General features: G+C 37.8%; 1 protein-coding gene across 17 annotated transcripts in view; it reads left to right on the top strand.

Annotated features, from left to right (window-relative positions):
* The window catches only part of ADD1 (adducin 1), a 62,174-nt gene that overhangs the window by 5,020 nt on the left and 34,633 nt on the right, over positions 1 to 22,521 (top strand). The window contains exon 2 of one of the 17 annotated variants that reach the window (XM_054065659.1): positions 2,126 to 2,237. The exons of the other annotated variants lie outside the window; for them this stretch is intronic. The gene's annotated coding sequence lies outside the window, so the exon portion shown is untranslated. The remainder of the gene's footprint in view (positions 1 to 2,125; positions 2,238 to 22,521) is intronic. 17 annotated transcript variants of the gene reach the window in all.

Below are 22,521 nucleotides of genomic sequence, written 5' to 3' on the forward strand. Positions count from 1 at the left end.
AATCAACATACGTTTTAATTCAGTTTTAAAACTGGAGGATGAAGGACTTACTGTTTACAACTGAGATTTGGAGTTTCCGTGCTCTTTCAGACTAATCAAATATTCCTTTGTGTTTTAATTGACTAATGAATTGGGTTTGTCTTTTAAAATTACTAATTTTTACACCCTATGTAATGTATGGTTTTCAGATGTTGAGTCACAAAATCTGAAAAGATATCAAGTAAAATATTTCAGAGTTCGGAGATTTTCTTTCATATACCTCATTGAATTGCTGAAAACAGCTCATGGAAAGGTGAGCAGTAAATGCAGTTAATCAGTAACACTTTATGGTGTATTAGATACTTTCACATCTAACGAGTAGGTAAATTTTAAGTTATATACACTCGTGCACTGAAGATTAGGGGAAAATCATACTACCATATATATCTTCTAGGTTTTTGATTGGAATCTGTAAACATGTGAAAGTATCTTTGGGCTAAACCCTCTAATTTTTACTTGCAGCCATAAAAACTTAGTTTATTTTGCCTTTGGTTTTGGCTTGCACGTACATATTTAAAATACTTGTGGTGGTGCTTTTTATGCTTTTTATCTCTATCTTATTTCAAATCTTGAGGGGTCTGATACACTATTTCAGCTTTGTTATAGCTAGTGCCAGATTAAACCAGCAAGTGTTTAGAAAACCTTGACCTCTTCTGCTGTTTTTTTGTTTGGGTGTGGGTTTTTTTGTTTGTTTGTCAGGTTTTTTTGTTAGTTTATTTTTTTGTTGGTGTAGTGGTTTGGTTTTTTTGTTACATACTGCTGAACATAAAGTTACTGCATTGAGACTCGGGGGGGGTGAAGGGTAAGGCGTATTTGATTTTAGTTTTCTTTTAACAGATGAAACAATTTCTTCAGGTATTATTACTACGAAATATTTGTGAAAATCTATAAAGTATGTATGCGTGTGAAGCATCTGTTCTGTCTAAAATCCAGCCAAATAAGATGTTGCTGCTGATGTGCATTAACTGAGAGATACGATCTTGTCTAACCTAGCTTTGCATAGTGATCTTGAACCTGCACAGCTTAAAGTATTCCAAAATTAAAGTACTTACTTAATTTTTTCTCTTCAGCTCCTGAACTTTAGTTATGTTTGCCTACATTTAGCAGGAAAACAATGACTTCAAACCCACAGCATCTGCCAATAATGTGATAATCAGAGCCCTAAAGAGATACCCTCACTAAGAGATCTGAACCTGTTGTAGTGTGTTTTGCTGCTTGCATGACCAACCTGGGTGGATCAGTGCTCAGGTGAAGGGAGAAGCAAGGATGGACTTACGTACAGGGAAACAGAAGGACTTGGGTTAAAAAAAGGATCAACAGGAAAGTAGACTTAGCTAGTAGAGAACGATGTTTTGTTAGTTCTTTCATCTTCTTTAGGTGCTTTTGGTTACTGAGAAGTTTTTCATGCTTTACAGGTGGTGTTTCATTTTGAAGTGTCACTTCAGGCTTCCATATGATTTTAATAACAGATTCCATGTGAGGCACAAGTTTCTATTTTGATCCTACAGTAAACTTTCCTTCCTTACTGTGGATATAAATTTTAAGCCTACTCATATATATGGTGAGGTCTGGGGTTTTTTTGTAATTTTTTTATTGGTTCCCTTTGAGTGAATTAAGGATGAAGATGTCAGGAAGGTGGTGGTCATTTTTCTAAATTATTTTTCATAAAATGTTGGTGGCCAGAAGTATACACTAAAAATTTGATTATGTAGAACACTTGCAATACAGTGTTATTTTGGAATCTGTTAACAGCAGGAAAAATAAATTAATAATGATCTCTGGATGTTTGCTTAGATCTCAACTGTGCATATGAAATGAATCTTTTTATTTTCCTGTTTTCTTAGTTAGGGATTTAGGTAAAAAGTTAAATTCTTTAGAGCTTTCCCAGAGCAAGTGAATCATACATAGTTTGGGTAAAGAGGGACATCATATATATATGCTTAATTTAAAGGAAAGGTATTATATCTTGTACACGCCAAGGAAAGGTGATGGATTTCTGTGCCTTTGACTCAGAGAGAACCATCCTGTTGTTCTCTTTGATGCTATTTTTGACTGAATGTCTGCCTATATGCTTTTTCCACTTCAGTCTACTTTAGAACCTGCACTAATCTTGATGCTGCTGAGTTATGTTGATCATCAGATGCTGATCTTCTTGCCCCTCTTCGGGAAAGAGAGGATGTTTGTGATTGCAGCATCGGGTAAGCGTTTTGACAGGTGGGATGTTCACTTCTGGGTCTGCCATAGTCTTTGTTGTTGATCTAGGGCACTTCCTTTGACTCAATTCCAGTTTGTTTATGGAGATGTTGATTTAAGGACAAGGAAACCCCAGTTAAGATGCCTATACCTTTGTTTCACAGTTACGGAATGATAGGCCATCCAGTATCCTTCAGTTTTCCCTCACTGCAGCAACTTGGGGAGATGCCAAGAGCAGAGAACACAGTGAGCAGTTTGCTGCACAAATTGGAGGAAGGTAGTCTCTCAAACTGTCCTCTGGCCTGCCCAGCCACCAGAAAATAAAAAGCATTTTGGCAGCCAGTCAACAAAAGCCAGAAGTGGTGAACAGAAGGCTGGGAAGCATGGTTAAAGTCTGAATGTCAGCCAGAAAAGCTGGACTTGGTCAGTCTTGCAAATTATGAGGGCAGCCTTGTCAACCAGCCAGAATGTTCAATTAATAAGTTGCCTGAGGCTTGGGGTCTTTATGGGTCAATACTTGCCACTGAAGTGAGGAGGCACTCCTCCATGCCTCAAGCAAAGCTCTCAATGTCAAAAGTGAGCCTTTGTAGATGCATTTGCCACTTCAGCCACGTGTTTAATGGGTTTGGGATCCTATCTAATATAAGTGGACTATAGTATTAAAATAGCTGGTCTCCCCAAAAGACTGAGACTGCTATTTTTCTTGATATTTTTTCAGTCATTAATGTTAGTATTAATATTTGTTGATACTGGAATAGTGTCTATTATGCTAATTTTAAGCGTTTATTAAAATAACCTCCAAAGTACAAAGGATGCTAAAGACTGCATAATGAAAACAGATGCGAATAATTCGTTACTTGGGATATTTCTATGTTCTCTGGTTTTCAGGGCGTTAAGTCATTACTTTGTTCACATCTGAAATATGCTAATTCAATAATAACTGAACTATATTTTGGGAAATTCATATACGTCCAAGTCAAATGGGGGCATGCCATTGTACATTTTCAGCAATATAATTAATTACTGGCATCACGTAAGAGTTAGGCATGTTTCAAATGCCTCTTTGCAGACCTTTAATCAGGACTAGTCACCTTCCTAAATAATAATCTGTTTATCATCAGTTACTGGTCTGAAGACCTGTTGTGATACCAAGTATTTAGTGGTAGAAGGAGAAGATGAGGCTGTTTGGTCTGGAACTTTGTATTTGCTACTTTACTTCCTGTACTGTGGTTTTTGCTTGTTTAATTTAATGCTTAATTCGATGTGCTAATCATTAATGAATAGGATAAATTGAGCTTGTTTGACTGAAGCTCGGATCTTAAATTTGTTCTTTCAAGGGTTTGATGATCTGAGAGGGTAATTTTCCCCTCCCTCCTCTCTGTTGCTATAGTAATCATAAATTTGAACCTGGTTTCTGCAGACTTCTTTTTCCTTCAAGGTTTATAATAGCTGTGCAGTGTCTTCTCAAACTGAAATATTGATAACAGAGGGTTTTTTTCTTTTTCTGGCTCTAGGAAGATCTTGTAATGTTAATCTTTTTATTCCCATTTTTAGGCATACATCATTTATGGGGGAAACAAACTGAATCAAAAAATAAGGACCCAAATCTGAGTGTCACAAAAAGCTGTTAATAATTATAATTAGTAATTATAGAAGTGAACATTCAAATTGCAAAGGCCGTAAGTTAGTCTTGGCATCCAAATGTTCTTGCTTCCAGTTTTACAGCAATGTTCAGGGCTTATTCAATGAGGTACTTTCACTACTTCTGGTGTGGCTGAAGTAAGCGCAAGCTGAAGAGGAGCATCGGGAGTAAGCAGAAAACCTGAAAACTACTGATCACCTGTCTTGTCAGGAAGCACAGGCACAGTGAAATAAGACTGAAAATAATGTAGATACAGGTGAAAAGTTTGCCTTAATTTTCAGCGAAGACAGTTTTGAAAGCACATACACAAATAGGTGTTACTGAAGTGAGGCTGTAAAAATGAGTTCCATAAAGTTAGTTGAACTTCCAGGGTGCAGATTTATGTAGTATTTACCCTGGAATTTTGAAGTAGGTGGTCTGTGTTGCAGGACTTGGTATTGAATGTCCAGGCCAAAGGGTATTGGATGGCTGGCAAGCAGAAAAAGTAGTCACTATGTTTAGAGGAAAAGTTCGTTTTGGACAGTTATTGCATCGTTAGTGTGACCTTAGTATTCAGGGATTTGTTTAAATTAAGAGAGAGAATCTGGGGTCTGTATGCTGGTAAGAGGAAAACGGGATATGATCTGATACAGCTCTTAACAGAGGAATACTTCATCAGAGAAACCTAATGGCTCCTTTTATAAGGTACCTGACTTCTTGGAGAGGCTACATGGCTGCAGCTGACCCCTTTTAACCTAGAAGTCATGTAATGTGTGATATGATTCTGTGTAAAAATTTGAGTGATGATCCTGTGAAAATTGGTTTTAAATGGTGCCAGGATGTGTCAAGCTTGCATAGAACTGGATGACCAGAAGATGATGTATTGAAAGTATGTTAGTGGTGCAGTGTGTCAAGGGTCGGTTTTAGTATTTTCGTTAAAAACATTGATGCATTCCTACTTCTTGTGCCAATCTTGTGTTTTCTCATGAGACATCAGGTAACGTCAGTACAAAAGAAGGTTTTGCACAGAACAAAATTGAGACTTCAGGACATAACCAGTAGGAAAAGAAGTCATATTTAAATAGCACTAAAAAAATGAAGATCTGGGAGCACTTCAGGATGACTTATCAAAGTCAGCAACTTTGTGAAAAGTATTAGGATAACAAGTATACTGTTATTCCTGTAGTAATATTTTCTTTTAAAGAATTAAAGTATTGACTTTTTCTGGTACTGGTAAAAGCTTGTCTGGAATATGTTGTCTAATTCCCATCACCCTCCATCAAGTAAAAAGGGTATTCGGACTGGAAGAGGTACAGGGGCCGATTCCTAGAATGGCTTAGGGAATGGAGGACTGGCTCTGTGAGGGGCGACTCAGCGAGTATGTTGGATCTGGGAAAACAAAGCATGAAGTTGGTTGCTCATCATAAAAGTGAGTGAAACAACACAGGTGGGTAAAAGAGCTTCTTAAGCCTTAAGTATGAGAGCAAATGGGTGTAAAATATCCAAGAATAAACCTTGTCTGGAAATTAGAAAAGATGGTTCCTAAGCAACGGAAGCATAGAAGTCTGGAACAGCCTTCCCTTATGAGTAGTGGAGTAAGACTGTCTTAAAGATGGAGCTAGTTAGCTTATGTAAGGGAGGAAAGGGGGTATACCGTAGTTTTCCACAGTACCTTGGAATTTGAACTCCTTGATCCAGAATGTCTATTTTTCTCCATGATTCTTGTCTTGTTAGTTGAATGTGACACAGTAACTTGGCCAGATGCTGTCCAGAGTCCAGTAGGCATGCAGGTGGTCTGTTTCTTGGGCAAGAAGACTAGTCATATTCTGAGGTTTCAAGTACTTGTATCAAGGGATAATAAATATTAGAGAAGTAGGGTGTCTTAAATACTGGTTTGTATAATAACACTGCATTCATATGAACTGACTGTATGTTATGTTTTACATTAAGAACCCCAAATAAACACAGAATAATTCAACAGATTTAATAATGAGCCCTGTACTCTTTTCTTCTCATGCTGTCCTGTGTGGTTGAAGGGAGCTGCCCACAGCATGTCCACAGCTATGTTGTTGTCTTCCAATTTCTCTGAGAATTCTCCTCGGAGCTGTTTAAAAATGTATGGTGCAAGCTGAATGGCTGTGGTGAAAACCCTGTATAACATGTTGCTGTGTTTTGCCCTGTTCTTCCTCTACATTGCCCTAAGACTCTGTCCGTCTAATAAGCTTGGAATGTAATTTTTTGAAGAAGCATTGTGGTTGTATTTGCACTGATGAGAGACACTCCCATATCTCTGCCCAATAGAAGATTGGGGGTTTTAAAGGCCACTTTATAAAGAAAATGTTTCTACTGCTTTCTCCCTGACACAAAGACACTAATTGACAATTTGAGGAATTAATTTTGCCTGAAGTTACAATATTTTTCTTATTTATTCTGTTGTTATGACATGTTAAGTCACACTTTAATTCCTGCTGAGGTATTTCAGACCCAGGAGGGAACTTGTAAACACTCATTTGTGCAATTGTGTCCTCTTATCAGTAGTGTGTGTTACAGGATATGGCTTTTATACAAACAAACAGAGGCAGAAACAGTATGTGCTTTATATTTTTCTGTTCTCTAACTCTGCCTTACTTATTCTTTCTAAATGTTCATCTAGAAAGCTTCGTCTTTGGAAGGAAGTTCAAGCATGGAAAGTAGTTTGAGTCTGACAGGATAGAAGTTTAATAGTGTTTGAAAGGTTCCTTCCTGACTGCGCTTAATATGCGTTATTGACTTCCCTTCAGCTGTTAGTCGAATTTCCTGTTGATTTTAGGTATAAATTATTGCCGAAGCAGTGTCTAGCCTTATATACATGCTTTAAAGAGGATGCATTTTCTTTATGCACAAGTTTAACAGCATATTAAGGTTTTCAGAACTAATGTAGAAGACTGAGAAATAGATCTTGTTCCCTTAAATTGCTGTATTCACACGTAAAGATTAACATGATTGGTAAATACATAGGCGTGACATCTATGACTTATGGAACTTTGCACATGTTTAAGCATTAATGTCAGCTAGGTTACATCCCATAGTGGAGTTTTTTGGGAATAGTGCTTGACGGTTATAATTTTGAAAGCTGATAAAGAATAGTTAATACTTTAGAGCTTGTGGAAGTGTTCACTGTTATACGAATACTGACTAAATTGTATTTAATCAGCTTTATTATTTAGCCATTCCGTCTTGTGTCACTTACTGTTACATACATTTGAACTAGAGAGAGTCTCATGTAATAAAATGAAAAAAATCCAGTTTAATTCTCAGACTGTTTGGCAGTTGGCTCCAAAGAGTGGATGAGTTAGGAAGTGTCATCTTAAAGCTCTTGCAACAGGAATGTATTTAGGAATGCGGCATTTTGGAAGAATGTATGGGCATTAAGAAAATTGTATAAGTTTATTGCCTTGACTTTTTGTTCTTGAATTATGTTTTTCAACTAGACCATGTAGGATTTGTCGTGGTAACTGAAGAAGTGTCAGATTAATGTAAATAATGTTATTGCCTTGGAGTGATAGAAGTAATAAAATTGCTTGGATTTCACTGATTATTTCTGGGGTTTTTTTCTTATTTTCTTTATTAATATGACCCTAGGAGGTAATCAGTTTCCCCCTTCTGCTGAACCAGGCAGTTTGTTAACTGAGAGCGTACTAATAAACGTTGGAGAGAAGGGAAAGCTCTGGCTTTATATGCATTTTTAGATTTATTTTTAATTCATTCATCTGTCAAAATTGGAGCTGAGTATTGCTCAGTTGTCTTAAATTGAATTAACCTTTTATTGCATGGTCTAGGACAGCATCCCCTGCAGAAATAGTCTGTGCTGTAGTTAGTTCTGGAAGTGATGCAGTTAAAGTTGGAATAATTTTGGAATAAATAAGTTGGAATATATATAAATAATTTTCAGCAGTGTGTTTAGAGCTGGGATTTTGATTATTTTTATTTCATAAGAGAGCCATAACTTTTGAAAAATATTTTGTCATATTAAGTGTTGACACGTATTTTTAAATATTCTTAGAGGTATATTTTTCATGTTGGCACAGTGCCTTGTAAGCACTGCACCACTGCTAGTGTAAAACCTAAACTGTCTTATAAAGAGAAGATGCATGTTTACATGCAGTTGATCTTTAGAGGATAAATCAGAAAAATTCTACCCCTGCACCACCCAGGGAAGTTAGCATATATTCTTTCCAAGACATGTTGGATTAGATTAGTTTCCCTGTGAAGAATCATAAGGACTGGTTCGTGGAGACAGTGGCACAGAGCAAACTTGCAACAAGGAGCTATGGTGCGATGACCTGAGAGAGAATGGGCTGTACAGATTTTGTTACCATTAATTTCTTCCTATAATATTAGTGATCTAGAAAACTGAAACAGATTGAATTTGAGGTAACAGACGTATATAGGTTGCTTGAGACGAGTAGATGAGGAGCTTGACAGTATCATAGAGAAAGATCTGGGATAAGGTTGATGGGAGACTCATAAATAAGAATTATTTAAGCTACTGAGTTCTATAGCTGTTGTGTGTGTCAACTGAACATCTTCATAAAACCATCAGATTGTTAGTGATGGTCACAGAGGTTCACGAGATTAAAGGGGTGAGGAATGTTTTTTAAACTGTTTATTGTTCATTGTTACCTGATAGATCTCTGAAATTCTATAGCAAGGTCTGCTACTAGTAGGAAGGAAAATAGTGTGTAAGTGTGAGGCAGGAGGGAAAGCTGAAGTTGGTTTAGTTTAGAGAAGACAGATGAGAAAATGAAGTAGAATAGAAAAACAATAATAAGTTTTTTCATGATATAAAGCATAAATCAATGAGTTACTGCAAATGAGTGTGTATTACACTGATCTTAGTACATTGGCCATGGTTAATCAAGATATTTGAAGAATTAAACTGCTGGTTTGAGTTTGATTAAGTTTTCCCTTTTAGACTAAGTTGTGGTGTTTACCTGCAAAACTCCAAATGGTTTTTACTCTTACAGCTAAAGGAAACACTACATACTACAGAGTGTCTTCCTTATGAAATCAGCGCAGTTTACTAAATAAGCATCCTGCTTAATGTTTGACCATTAGAATGATCAGATTTTGTGGTGTTTTGTTTTTTGTTTTTTGTTTTTTTTTTTTAAAAACAACACAACCAAAAATCTAAGCTACCAACTCTGTCTCCAGGGCAGCTGAAGTTGAATGTCCTGTACAAACCACATACATCTTGTGTGGGGATTTCTAGGATAGACACGATAGAATAGTGTCTGGATATGCATAGAATGGTAACATTTTAATGTTAAAAATGGGATAGCAAATATAATTTATCATGTGGCCTGTCAGAATACATTTTTATAGGTTTTCTGTTGGATTTCATAAGCTTCACTGGATGCTTTGTTATTGAACCACTCCAACAAAGCAGGAATTGTTTGTGGCCTAATACTTTTAATTATGCAGGCATGTTAGATTCTATTGAAATCTGTTAAGGGCTGGAGCGTCTGTTGAACCGATCTGATTGCAGGTTCGTATAGGAGGGGCTTGTTTACAAATTACGTATACTAATCTGTTACTTGGCTCATTGCACAACCACACAAACAGTTGTGTAGGCTCAGCAGAGCAACAGGGACCCTGAGGAAGAACTGTCAAAGAAGAGTTTGAAAATAATACCGTGCTCCTGAGAAAGGGTGATATAAAATATGGAAACTAAGACCTAAAGAGTAGTTGTTGCTGCATATCAAGTAATACATCATAAAAACAAATACCACAACGTAGTTCAATGCAAGTGGTTATAGTTTTCATTTCTCACAGTTGTTTATCCAGTCTCCTGGGAGAGCTGCTTACCAACTTTGTTGAGATCAGTTGGGCTTCACACGGGCAGAAACTGCTGGCATTCATCTGACTGCATGCTGTTTGGGAAATCGCTGTAAAAGCTGGGTTTAGAATTCTGACTTGGAATACTGCGTACATTTCACTGCATTTTGCAATTTCTTATGCCAGTAGCCCTTCAATGAACTTGAAAGAACTGTACATACGTATTTCAGCAACAGAATAGTGGCAGTAGGGTTTCCAGGAAGAGTTCATTTTACCATGTGACTCAGAAATAAAAGTGCTTTGACAGTGTTGTGGACAGTGGATTATTCCGGATTCTATCTGACTCCCAACTGATTTGACACAACATTGTGTCCTTGGTATTCATTATTTTAATTTCTGGCTTTATGAGCTGTGATTGGTGTGATGCTGGCTAGGTGTGGGTTTTTAGAACATAATGGGGAAAGGCTTCTGGTCTCTACTAGGTAAGCATAAGCAGGTGTACTCTGTTTTTACAAGTTTTCTAGCTATTGGTAGTGGTAATGTTGAAAGATGGAGGATATTTTCTCCATGGATAGAAGAGGAGTCGCTTGGATAGCAATCTAAGTAAAAATCAATGATAAAGACAATATAATAGTCAGTGGATAGTTAGTTTTAGATAACCAATAGTAAGACAGGCATGTAAAATCATTGGGGTTTTTCATATTAATCTTCAAATATTTGTCAACTACAATAATCCTTCCCTAAAGATGTTAGTCTTTATGGATAACCATAAGTGTTCAGTTTAATCTGGAACCATGGGTATTTGTAGAACAGGAACCTTTCATATTTTACTTTGGGACTTGAATTCTGCAAGTGCTGGATGCTTAGAAGCATGCTTTCAGTTTTTCTTTTGGTTTTACTAATGGCTTTAGCTTTTGTTTTGTAAAATTCTAGAGCCCTGCAAAAACTGTTTGGACCTTCAGACACTTAGGCTGTTCAGGGTCGGTGTACACCTCTGGCTTTACTGAATGTTTTGAGGCCTAACCTTAGGGAGAGGAATTGTGTGCTTAGGACTGAATGTGTGGAAGAACTGGAGGGAGAGTTCCTGTCTCTCCTGGGGTTTGGGACGGGGTGACTGGAACCAGACCTAGAGTGTAAATGCAGCCAGCTTGGCTGGCGGCAAAGGCAGCCTTTACGAGTGGCCCTACTTTGTTCTGTCCGTGAACTAGATGTGGTGTGCCAGGCTCTGCAGCCACTCTAGTAACTGAGTAAGTATCAGGCTTGGGTTAGTCCTTGTCCTCCTGCAATTCCAACACAATCTTTATGCCATGGTTTGTGCATGTCCTTCTGTGTTTTGTGTGTTATCTTTTATTTCTGTTGAATCTTCGGTTGAATAATGTAAGCCTCTGGAGACAAGGGTGCTCCTGGTTAAGAAATTAAGAAATAGGTCTAGTGTTAAGTGTGAGAATGGCCACAGTTCATGGGATGTTGAAGTCTGGGCTTCTTAGACAGTTGTGTTTGTGATTCTGAAAGTAACTTTGCTAAAATGACCATTAAACAAATGTGTTCGCGTGGTTTGCAGTAGTGACTGGAGAGACTGGACCACTACTGCATTTCTCCCCACGTGTAATTCTGAAACCCCACAGGGCAAAGTAAATAGCGTCTTTTTACCACTGTCAAGCGTAAACAGTGAGAATCTCAGCTGATAGGCAAGTCCTGAGTTTGCATAATGTTAATTTATATGGCCATATTCAGTTGTACAGTGCTTGCCTGACAAGGGAGACAGCATCATTAGGAAGATGGTTTTCTCCTGGTGTTTTATCTTTGCGTTGTGGGGCGTGCTTGACTCTTGAGGTTTACCTGTAAGTAGGAAACAGGACTGCGTAATTCTGTTGGGAAAAAGAAAACCATAAATCAGTTGCACCTAAAATAAAGTTCATGGAGGTTTCTTGATATACTATTTCCTAATAGGTAACAAAACCCATCCTAATATAGGAAAATCAGTTCCAATAAGATTTTCATCCATATTTTATATGCCTTTAATCCATAGATTAGAGTTGTCAGGAGCATTCCGAGAGACAGAAAAGGGAATGCTCTTGGGTTTGGGAACTGTGTAAAGGAATAAACTTTTTCTTACTTTCACTGCTAAGCCTTTTCTGAAAACAGTGTTAATATCCTTTCTATAGGGCATGTATTTTAGAGGCTGTTCAGAAATTTTCAGTGTAGGGTGAATTGAAGGATGGTCTACACCATTTTGTGTCCCTAAAATTTTTCATCTACCTGAAGGACTTGAAAATGCCTGATTAGCCACTATCTACAGGAGTCCTTTTGAATTTGAAGAAGCCTTGTTGTTAGCTGTCTAATTTGGAAATAGTTTGACAATATATATGCGAGACTCACATTTCAAAGCTGTTTTCAAGTATGAGTGCAGTATAAAAATCTCACATGGAAGGTTTATGTCAAAATTAATACTTAGGCTTGCATACTTGAAAGGTATTTATTTCCTTCTGCATACAAGTATTTAAAATTCTGTCCAATTATACTGTGTCAAGAGAATTAGTTGTTATTACAATTCATCTGGGTTTCTGTCCTTCCATCCTTCCCCGATCAAAACTGGGAAGTGCTATAAAAGAACTGGAGAGTGCCGCCTAGAAAAGGTTCAGCTGAACATGAATTAGAAATTAATTAAAAATTCAGCATCTCTAGTGCCTTCATCGGCCAAATTCAAGCCTACTTCAAATCTCTAGTCTCGTATTAGCCTCTGCCTTGTGTACTTTGATTCACTCTCTTCTAGCTCAAACTGGTACCAAACCCATCAACAACATTGGTGCTGCTTACCTATCAAACTTCGTGGTTCCAGCATAGTGCCTGTACTCTCTCTAATCACCGCAGTGATTTCTGAGTTACTTGGATTCTTTGCCAGAAAATAATGTCTGGATTCATGCATCTAGTCATGAATATTCAGGTTAGTTTCATCTCGCAAATCTCAACCAACCAGTCCTTACAATAATGCAGGATGTTTTCCTTTTGGGCATTTGCTGTGGGATCTCCAAAGCTGTAAGTATGTTAGTCATGAATTCATCAAGAATCAGGTTCTCCTTGTGGCCTCTGCCAAGTGGTGGCACACTGTTACTTAGTCTCTTCATCCTGCTTTTTGTGATTTCATAAACTTTTGGAGTAGCTACACGAGTCACTTATAACATTCTTAACGATTCCAGAAAAGTATAAAGAATTTCACATAATTCTTGACTTCTGTTATTGGGGTTTATTACATATTTTTGAGTAGCAACAAATGCTGCCAGAGCATACTTAAGATTTATGATGTCATTGTCCAACAAATCCATCAACTTGGATATTGTATCAAAAAAGACGGCTTTGGTGTACTTCCAAGTAAGATAAAATTTGCATAATTAAGTATAAGCTCTTAAAAAAGGTGGGGAGGGAACTATGTCAGATACTCTGAAAACTAATTATCACTGTTGATGGGTGGGAAGTTAGGTTTTCTTCAAGGCCATGCACCTCAGAGCACGAGCTCAGAGCAACACAAGAAGAGTTAATGAATGGAATGTCTTAGCATAAGAAAAATAGACATAATTTAGTACAATCTCACCTCAGTAACACTGTTCCTTATTGTAATATGCAAGGAATACACTAACACTTTATTTCAGCCTGGCAAAACTGACATGCTTGTGCACACTGTAGTTTACACTTGCTTAAGTCAGAATGTCTTGTTTCCAAATCAGGATGTGTAAGAGCTTAGGTAAAAGCTGTTATTAAGGTTTAATACTTTCTGGTGAATGAAGAAGTTGAACTAGAGAGTTTAGATTTTGCAGCCCTTTTTGCAGAAATCTTCTATAAATTCCTAAGCTCTGTTAACACAGTTGGAATGAACTGTAAACCTGATAATTGATGTGTTTGATTTTTAGAATTTCAGTTTCTTACTAGACTGTCTTGATGATGAAACAGAGAAATTTATTTTTTTTATATTTAACTCCAGTAGGTCTAGTTTTGACATTTAGGTGTCTTGTGGTTAACCCTACAGAATGTTTTCCTAATCCCCTTTTAGACATTCCCATTTCAGCTTCTAAATGAATAGTAATGGCAGATGAAAATTTTTTCCTTAGATATGGCTTTCTCAGTACTAGAGGCGAGATTGAGCAGCAGTGCCTGTGTCTTTGTTCATACATGCCCACAGGCAATTAGAAGGGACTATCGATGTGCCACCTCCACTGCTGCTGATCTGTGTCGTTCATATACTCGGACTGCAAAGTGCAGAATTGTTCTTTACAGTCTGTCATAAATTCTGTGGCTGACCCAAACCCCTGTAATACAGTGCGTTTTAATTTGCTCTAACATTGTCAATGCATTTTTTAAAAAATTAAAATGATCTGATCTTTGTTGTATCTGATCCGTATAAGGTTTTATCCTAGGAAGTCTTCTGTGCCACAGGGTACTACCTAAATCGAATAATTCAACAGATTCTGCATTCTAGGATGAGAGAACTTTTCAGAGTTTAACTTGAATTAACTTTGGAAAAACAGAAACAACAACCAAACCCATAAAATAGCTGTCCTGCATTCATGAAGTGAAATCCTAACTGTAACACATCCAGGGTAGTACTTATGCTGTCTGTTTAGCTGAGGCAAGAAGTCCAACTGCTTTTCTCTTCCCCCTAAAGTAAGTGAAGATGCAAAATGTCAACCAGCTATTCTGGGAGAAGTTATTTTTTTCAGAACAGTTCAGAGGGTTAAATTGCATTGTTCTGTTCTTTGCCAACATGTTTCAGACATCTCATCCCTCACTGTTCAGTCTATATGGAAATAACTGGATCCTAGCCAAAATGGGGCCGCTTCGCCTGTGTGTGCTGCTGCATTTCAGTTGATTCTTTATGCATCATAATACTAGTATGCTAGAGGTGAATACTTAAAGTAACTGAAATTCCTTGCATTTTTAAAGCATCAGGGAAGCATCTGTGTTCCTGTTCAAAAATGAATTTTAACTACTTATGTTTCTTAGAAGAGCTTTTGTTTTTCATAGTCCTTTTTGAAAGCATAGGTTCTGAGTGGCTTCTAAACTGGTGAACGTTAAGATAATTTAGATTTTAAACAGAAGTTTTCTTAGTATTTTATATCTGTCATAGCACTGGGTATGTGGGTGGGGTCTTCTGCTTCTTTGTTTATTTTCTCCCTGGACACTGACCTGGCATAACGTTTTTTGAAAACCATAACAAACATTTTAATAAGGGTAGATTTTCATGTCCACTCTCCATTACTTATAAAAAAAGAAAGATAGCACTGGGTAGGTAGTACCATCAGAAAATATTACTTCTAAAACCTTAGAGGCAAAGTGAAACAATGTCACTGTTGTCATGTTGCCTAGTGGAAGGGTCTTGTTCATTTTCCATATTTTGCTGAACCTTGAGGTCAAATGAAAATCCGGAAGGAAAGAAGAACGCTTATCTATCTTCTTGTCTTTACACCTAGAACATGTGTGAGACTTTCAAATCTTTTAGACAACTTGCAAGTCGTACTGTGCCGGGCATTCGCATGATCTCTGAGCCCTTCTGCTTTCCGGTAGAGCTGCTTTTGAACTCCGTAGTTCTCATGCAACGTTACAGCGTCCCCACTGCTGTGGGGAAGAGCCTGTTCTGTGTGCCCTTCCTCCTGGCCTCGTGAGTCGGAAGTATTTCCAAGAGGTAAAATGGGAATGGCAGTGGTAAAACCTTGTCCTTGATCCTTGATCATAGGTCCTGACCTACTTCTCGTGTCTGTCTAAAGCCAGTGGTGCAACGACTGTGCATCTCCTTTAACTTGCTTTTCTGTGAAGCAGCAGTAGACTCCACTCAGCAAGTAAGCAGGTGGCTTTTCTTCCAGGGGACTGCTAAGGAATGTGGGGACTTCTGTGACCTTAAGTGTGTTGTTTCTCAGGAAAATCTGATTCCAAATGCATCTGTCTGAAAATTATGGCAGTTTTCTTACCCGATTTATAATATTGGCAAATTAAACATCTAGTTTTGCTTCAGTCAGTTTTGGCACTTCCTTTGAGAAACTGATACGTGCATTTGTGTTTTACACAAATACAGTGTTGGAATTAAAAATCTGGCAGCTTTTCCAACTTCAGTTTAAGGCTTGTGTTCATTTTTGGGTCACATATGCTGATCAGTTTGTCTCAAGCTTTCTAAATGCTTGTTGGATAAAGCTGGGTGTTGCCCTTGGAAAGCCGGTGCTCTGATTTGACCTGTGTTCAAAAATCTGAGGGCACTGGCTTATTGGTGCGAGGCTTGGGAAGTGCATGTGGGTTCACAGAAACCTAAAAATAAACAGCATTTGGGTTAAACCTCTTTATTTGTATGGACTCATGACCCTGATGGCAAAAATCAATGTTTGTTTGTTTTATGGTACTGCTGCCGCCATCCATGAATATTAATAGTGAAAAACTATTTGAATTTTACATTGTCTTGGCCTTTCTGCACAATAGATGATGAAAATTAATATTAGTGACTTGACTTATTCTTGTGAAGTACTGAGTGGCGTGTGTAGCTGAGTCTGTGTGACATCAGTGACAAAATTTAATGTAGCAGCCTGGAAAAAATACTTGCCACCCATGTTTTCTGTTGAACAAATATCATAGTTTTGTCAGTAAGGTGCAGAGGCACCTTCTTTCTAGTGCTAGCCTTTTTATTCTACAGGCTGTTAACTTTAAAGAACATTAACCTAAGCAATTCAGTTTCAGTGGGCTGAACTGTTAGAATGCACAGAGGAAGCTGGTGAAACAAGCTGAGGTATTTGGGAACTTGTGTGGTTTTTGTCACTGAAATTTCTTGGGTGAGGTCTGCCTGAATGATCCAGATAAGAGATCTATACTTCAGGGTACAGAAGATCATTAAAAAATAATAAGAGATGCTCTACCTGGTCTGGGGAAAAAATTGTTCTAATTGCAAGGTTTTTTTGGTTTGGTTTGGTTTTGTTCCCCCCACTCCCAGTTTACCATAGATTATTCCTCTGTCTCTAAATACAAGATCTTTCATTATTTTTGTATGGCAAGAGGTTGCCAGTTAAGGAAGGATGCAATATTAAAAGCATATGTCTTAATGAAACCTTTTTAAATGCAGTAAATTATAACTTTTTTTTCTTGATTGGAAAGCAGTTTGTTATTTTATATGGTAAAAGGTTTGTAGCAGCTGCTGTTTTGACAGTTCTGGTACATAGATTGTTGCCCTTCATAAATATTTGGAAATTTAGGTCTAATTTGGAGCAGATTTCTGGCTTTATTCTTTGTTCTTCACCATTTCAAGATATATTTTCAAAAGTAAATATTGGACATAACAAGATAAGAAATGTTGATAAGCTCCAATACGCAAGTAATAGTGAACATTTATACAGTCTTAAGACTCTCTTGTATGGTGTGAGGTCTCATGTCTACCCATATAAATTTTTGCCACTTCTAGATATAACCTTCCGATCATTCACCACCCACTGTGCTAGGCCTCCAATTTCAGTCTTTTGGAAAAGGTGAAAATAGGAAATAACTGCTTACAGAGTAGGTGTATTTCAAATAAGTTTTTGGTACTTGATCTGTTTTGTTTGCTTTTCCTTGCTCTTAAACAGTTTGTTTCTTGAACTACTGTCATAGATATGAAGGCATGATATTATAGATATAAATACAACACTTAGATCCAAATAAACGTATTGTTGGATTTTACTGAATTTTTAGAGTCCCGTATTTAACTCGCAGCATCTCTGTTAATAAGGGAGGTGATGATGCCTGCATTCAGTACAAGATAAATAACTGTTCTTGTTCATGGAATGGTCTCTTCCTGTTTGAAAACAAAGAATGGAGGAAATTCTGAAGACGCATGAGCTAGGAAAATTTGCTAAAAAAGAATATAATTGTTCATGATGTTAAGTATGTTGTCTAGTAAGTAGTTCAGACATCATTTGCTTTCTTTGTTCTTATATTTCCAAAGATAGTGCCAACTTTTCCTTTTAAAAGTTCAGTAGGAAGCACTTGACATGGCAAGAACAAATCCAGTGTCATTGGTGCCAAAATGTTCTCACTATGAATGATGGAAATTGTAATGCAAATCATAAATAATTTCCCTGTTACAAAGTTTATATTAATTTTTTAAGGAGCAAGTTTGGCAAATGTTATTCTAAAGTAAAGGAAAAGTTGAAAAAATATGGAAAGTACCAGAATATTGAGTGAAGTGATAACAGTGCAAATTTGTAAACAGGTTTGTTTTTTCCATTTTTTTGAAGTTACCAAGTGATAATGAAACCTTATTTTCTGTCGATGGATGTTCTGCTTCCACCAACTCAAGTTTTCACAGGAGCTCGGTCTGTTGACAGTGGCTCAGTTACTGCTCTCGCTTTCCTGCAGTGCTGCACCACCCCAGTGCTGCGTGACCCTTTCACTTCCTCTTGTCACCTGTCACTTCGTGACTTCCCCGTGCGCTAATTTCAGCTCCATAGCTTTCCACAGTCTCCCTGATTCTCTTTCCTGGGCCATAAAATTACTCTTTTCTCTGTTCTTTCCCTGTCCTTTTCTGTTTGCATCCAAAATAGAGAGCTCTTGCCTCCCCCTGCCCGCATACTGCCTGACTTGTCACTTACATGTGCCTTTTGGGTAACTTTTGCTCCTCAGACTGCCATTGCACAACTGTAAAGAAAACAACTTATTTTCTTTTTATTTGTTTTGCTACCCCCTTGTCCCTTTCCCAGTAACTCCTTGTCAAATCTGTTTTCACCTCTGTTAGACTTGGTGCCACAGCTCTGGTGTGAGAGGAGATAACTTGTTGAAAGAACTGTCAGAGAAAAATGAATACAAAATGAATTACGATGTTGTTGTCAAAGTAGGTCTTGGAAGCTCTGCATTCTGGAAATGGGTACCCTCAATCTTAGTTTCTAGTGACTGGGATTGTATCAACAGCTGAGAAGCCTGTGCTCGCTTATTTTATAAATTATTTATAAATTATTATAAATTATTTTATAAATTTAACACGTGGTTCCTTACAGATGTTTTGTTCACATGTTGTTTTATACAGAGACATTTTAAGGAAGAGAGCAAGTTTTTTTGTTTTAATTTTTTTTCTTCTCTGAAATGTCTTGATTTTGTAAAGTTTGGATCAGATAACTCTCCTGAACTTGAAAAAAAAAGAGAACTGTAGGCAAGTGTTTTGCCTGTGCTCTCTTACAGTTAGCAGTGGTTTTGAAGTTTTTTAGAATTCTTTCAGGTTTCCTTGTTGTCTTCTCACAACCTCCTTCCTGCCTCTCAACGTGTATTTTTATTCTGATTTGGCTTCAACAGAGCTAAAGCTGCATTGGTGTAATGAGGTATGCTCAGCCCTTCAGGGGCAGCAAGGCTTTAGATGAGGTCAGATCCTGTCGACTACAGCCTTAGTAGAAACAATTTTCTCTTGGTGGGGAGGAGCAAAAAATAACCCATTACAAGTAATTAAAAAATTCATTTCTTCTAAGAAATGTGGTTAGCTGGTCCCTGCTAGTGTGTGTGAGACATTTTAAATCTCCCCAAGGTTCCCACAATATTAATGATGATTTGGGTGAGAAACCCTGAACCTATAAACTACCAGAAGCATAATAACTTAGATTTGTCTCAAGTTTCAGCTGTTGAAATTAGTTTAATATTGATGTTTTAGATGTATTTATTAAGTGAGCTCCCAGGCCAAATACAATGTTCGTGGTTTTAAATTATTTTATATAATTTTTTAGATTTTAGGGTTTAGGTTTTTCTGTGCCCTTAAGTTACAGTAGACTCTTATTTAGTATTATTCACTGTCTTACCTGTTTAAATTTGTTTAAAACTATATGTGCATCATTTAGTTATTGAGATTGAGTACTGAGGAATACGAGCTGTTCAAAATTCGAAATTTTTCTTCTTTTTGAATGTTAATATGAGTAATTTTATGGCATTTCTGGTTTCGAACTTTCTTCTTTTGTTTAAAATAAACTCTGTAACACCTGTTCCTCTTAGGTGAATCCTGTGAGGAAGCACTCTTGGGTTAGAGGGTGGGGAGGAAGGAGATTTTGAAAGATAAAAATAACCTGAAATATTAATACTAATTTGGGAACATTATTTTGTAAACAGTGCTCAGTGTCTGTAAATGCAGTATTAATTCTGTGAAACTGGTTTTCTGACCAAAAAATGTATTTAACGAACAACCTGTTTATAGTACTTGCAAACACATACCCGTGCCCTGTGATAAATACAATATTCTGTTGGCTTGGTGGCTCTTATTTGATGTGGTAGCTCATTGAAAGGTCTAGTGTTTATATGTGCTTACATAGGAGAAGGATGGATCTAATTGCTTCAGTTACTATCACTTGTGATTTGCATCTTATGATTCCTCCCAGTGATATATGCTGTTCTCTCTATGTTTGAAAATAGCTGCTTGTGAGAGAAGGGCTTTTAAGCACTTAGTTTTCTGGCTGTGGCTTTTTCAGTTAAGGGTGTGGCTTTGTCTGGCACAGTTGTGTTAGAACAGGCATGAAAACACTTATCATAGCAAAAAGTCCTTTGACATTACAGCTTATCTTGGGGGCTGTCGTACACCACATTACAAAAGAACTGTCTGTACAGAACAGCTGTGGGGGTGAACGTTCATTTTTTTCCCCTCCTTTTTTTTTTTTTTTTTTTTAACACTGTTTAGACAGCCTGTTGTGATTTTTGGTGTGACTTTCCATTTTATAGAACCAGTGGCCATTCCTCAGCTTAACTGTTCAGATTCCATTTATTTATTTATTTATCAGTATCCCTATTACTGAAGCTTTTACTGGAGAGTTCATTATGTCTTACTCCCAAAGGGTCTGTCAAGGAAACTCATAAATATATTTAAATGGCTTGTGCAAAATGTTGTCAAACACCTCAGTTTCTAATTAAAAAATCAATACCTTTTATCATCAGTAGCTGACAGCCATTAAAATAAATGATTACTATTGCAGTTATATTAAAACAGTTAATTGCTAATCCTCGAGGGGGAGGGATGACATTGATTTTGGGCGTCTACAAAACTGAGCTATGAAACTGATATTTAACTTCAGATATCAAATGTTAGACTTCTGGAATGGTTTGGGTTGAAAGGGGCATCCAGTTTCAGCTCCTCTGCTGTGGGCAGGGACATCTCCCACTAGACTCAAACCCCATCCAACCTGGCCTTGAACTGCTTCTCTAGGCAACATGTTCAGTGCCTCACCACCCTTATCGTGAAGAATTTCTTCCTTATATGTGATCCAAATTTACCCTCTTTCAGTTTAAAGCCATTACCCCTTTGTTATATCGCTACGTGCCCTTGTAAATGTACCTCTCCAGCTTTCTTGTAGGCATCCTTTAAGTAATGGAAGGCTGTTATAAGGTCTTCCCGGAGCATTCTGGTCTGCAGATATTGGGGTGGTTGAAGTCCCCCATGAGGACCAGGGCTTGTGAATGTGAGGCTGCTCCTGTCTGTGTATAGAGGGCTTCCTCGCCTCGCTGTTCCTGCTTGGTGACCTGTAGCAGACCCCACTGTAATGTCACCTGTCCCTACCTTCCCTTTAATCCTGATCCGTAAGCTCTCAATCAGGTCTTCAGCCATCCCCTGTGGAGCTCCATGCGTTGATGTAGATGGCAACACCCCCTCATTTTTCTCTGCGCTGTCCTTCCTAAAGTGCCTGTATCCATCCTTCCATTCCAGTGCTTGAGCCATTGGAGCCATCCTGCCAGGTGTCTGTGATGCCAATAAGATCAGAGCCCTGCAGGCGTGCTGGTGGCTCTAACTCTCCTTGTTTATTCCCCACGTGATGTGTGTTTACATAGGGGCATTTAAGTTGGTCCCCGATAAATGATCACTTAATGTTACATTGCATTTCCTGCTAGGTTATTCCCACTACATAGTGGTGAAGCAGTAATAGTTTCTCAGGACCTTTTTTAATGCGATGTTGTACTTGGGTGAAGGAGTAATAAAACTTTGGCCAGACACAGTGATCACATTGTCGTGTTCCCTGTGCATGCGTTAGGGACCAACTTCTTTCCAGTGTGAGCAGAGACAGTGAAGGGAAGTAATTATGTATATAATTCATTTGGAAATAGCTTTTGGTGCTCTGAAAGTTAAATGGAAGTAATGTAAATAATTAAACGCAAAATTATATTTGCAGATGTGTGTATCCTCTTCTTTAAATAAGGCTGCACATAGACATAGACACAAGACGCAGCATATTATCAGGACTGATTGACAGGTACCAGCTCAGTAAATGAGATTATGGATGTTTGTCCATAAGAAAAAAGCTAATTTTGCAATCCAGTTTCCTTTGGAAGTAAAGAGTATGTCTTCTGCATCAGTCAGATCAGTCCAGCATTTACAAGTAGGTAATAAGTGGGTCTAATCCATCTCCAGACATACTTGCAGGTGGTCCTCGAGGTCCTATGAAGCCAGGGATTCCTTAAATACACTTAAATCTGTAGTTGAATGCATCAGCAGGCAGGCATGGGTTGCTGTTCTCTGTTGGTGGTGGTAAGCATGAACTTGATATTTTTCCCGTGGTTTGCTTTGAAGGAAATATGCATTTGGGGCAATACTGAACAGAATGCAGAATGAATTCTGGAGTACTTGAGTGGTTTGGTTTGTCTTTATTTGTGGGCTTGCCCTTGTGCTGTTTCTAAACTCTGTGATTCTTTGTGATAAGCAGAGGGTGGTGAAGTTCAGAGTTCCGTTGGGCCAAGTGAGCTGTGATTGTAAGAGAGTAAGCCATATGGTTGGATCTGCAAACCGTCATTTTCAACAAAAACCTGTATGTAGAGGCATCAGAGTGGCTAACAAAGCTCAGAAGAGGGCTCAGAGAGAGCGACAGGGAGCCTTCAAAATAAATCTTGTGGCATTAAAT

This window comes from Cuculus canorus, chromosome 4, assembly GCF_017976375.1.
Source record: "Cuculus canorus isolate bCucCan1 chromosome 4, bCucCan1.pri, whole genome shotgun sequence".
In the NCBI taxonomy this organism is placed as follows: domain Eukaryota; kingdom Metazoa; phylum Chordata; class Aves; order Cuculiformes; family Cuculidae; genus Cuculus; species Cuculus canorus.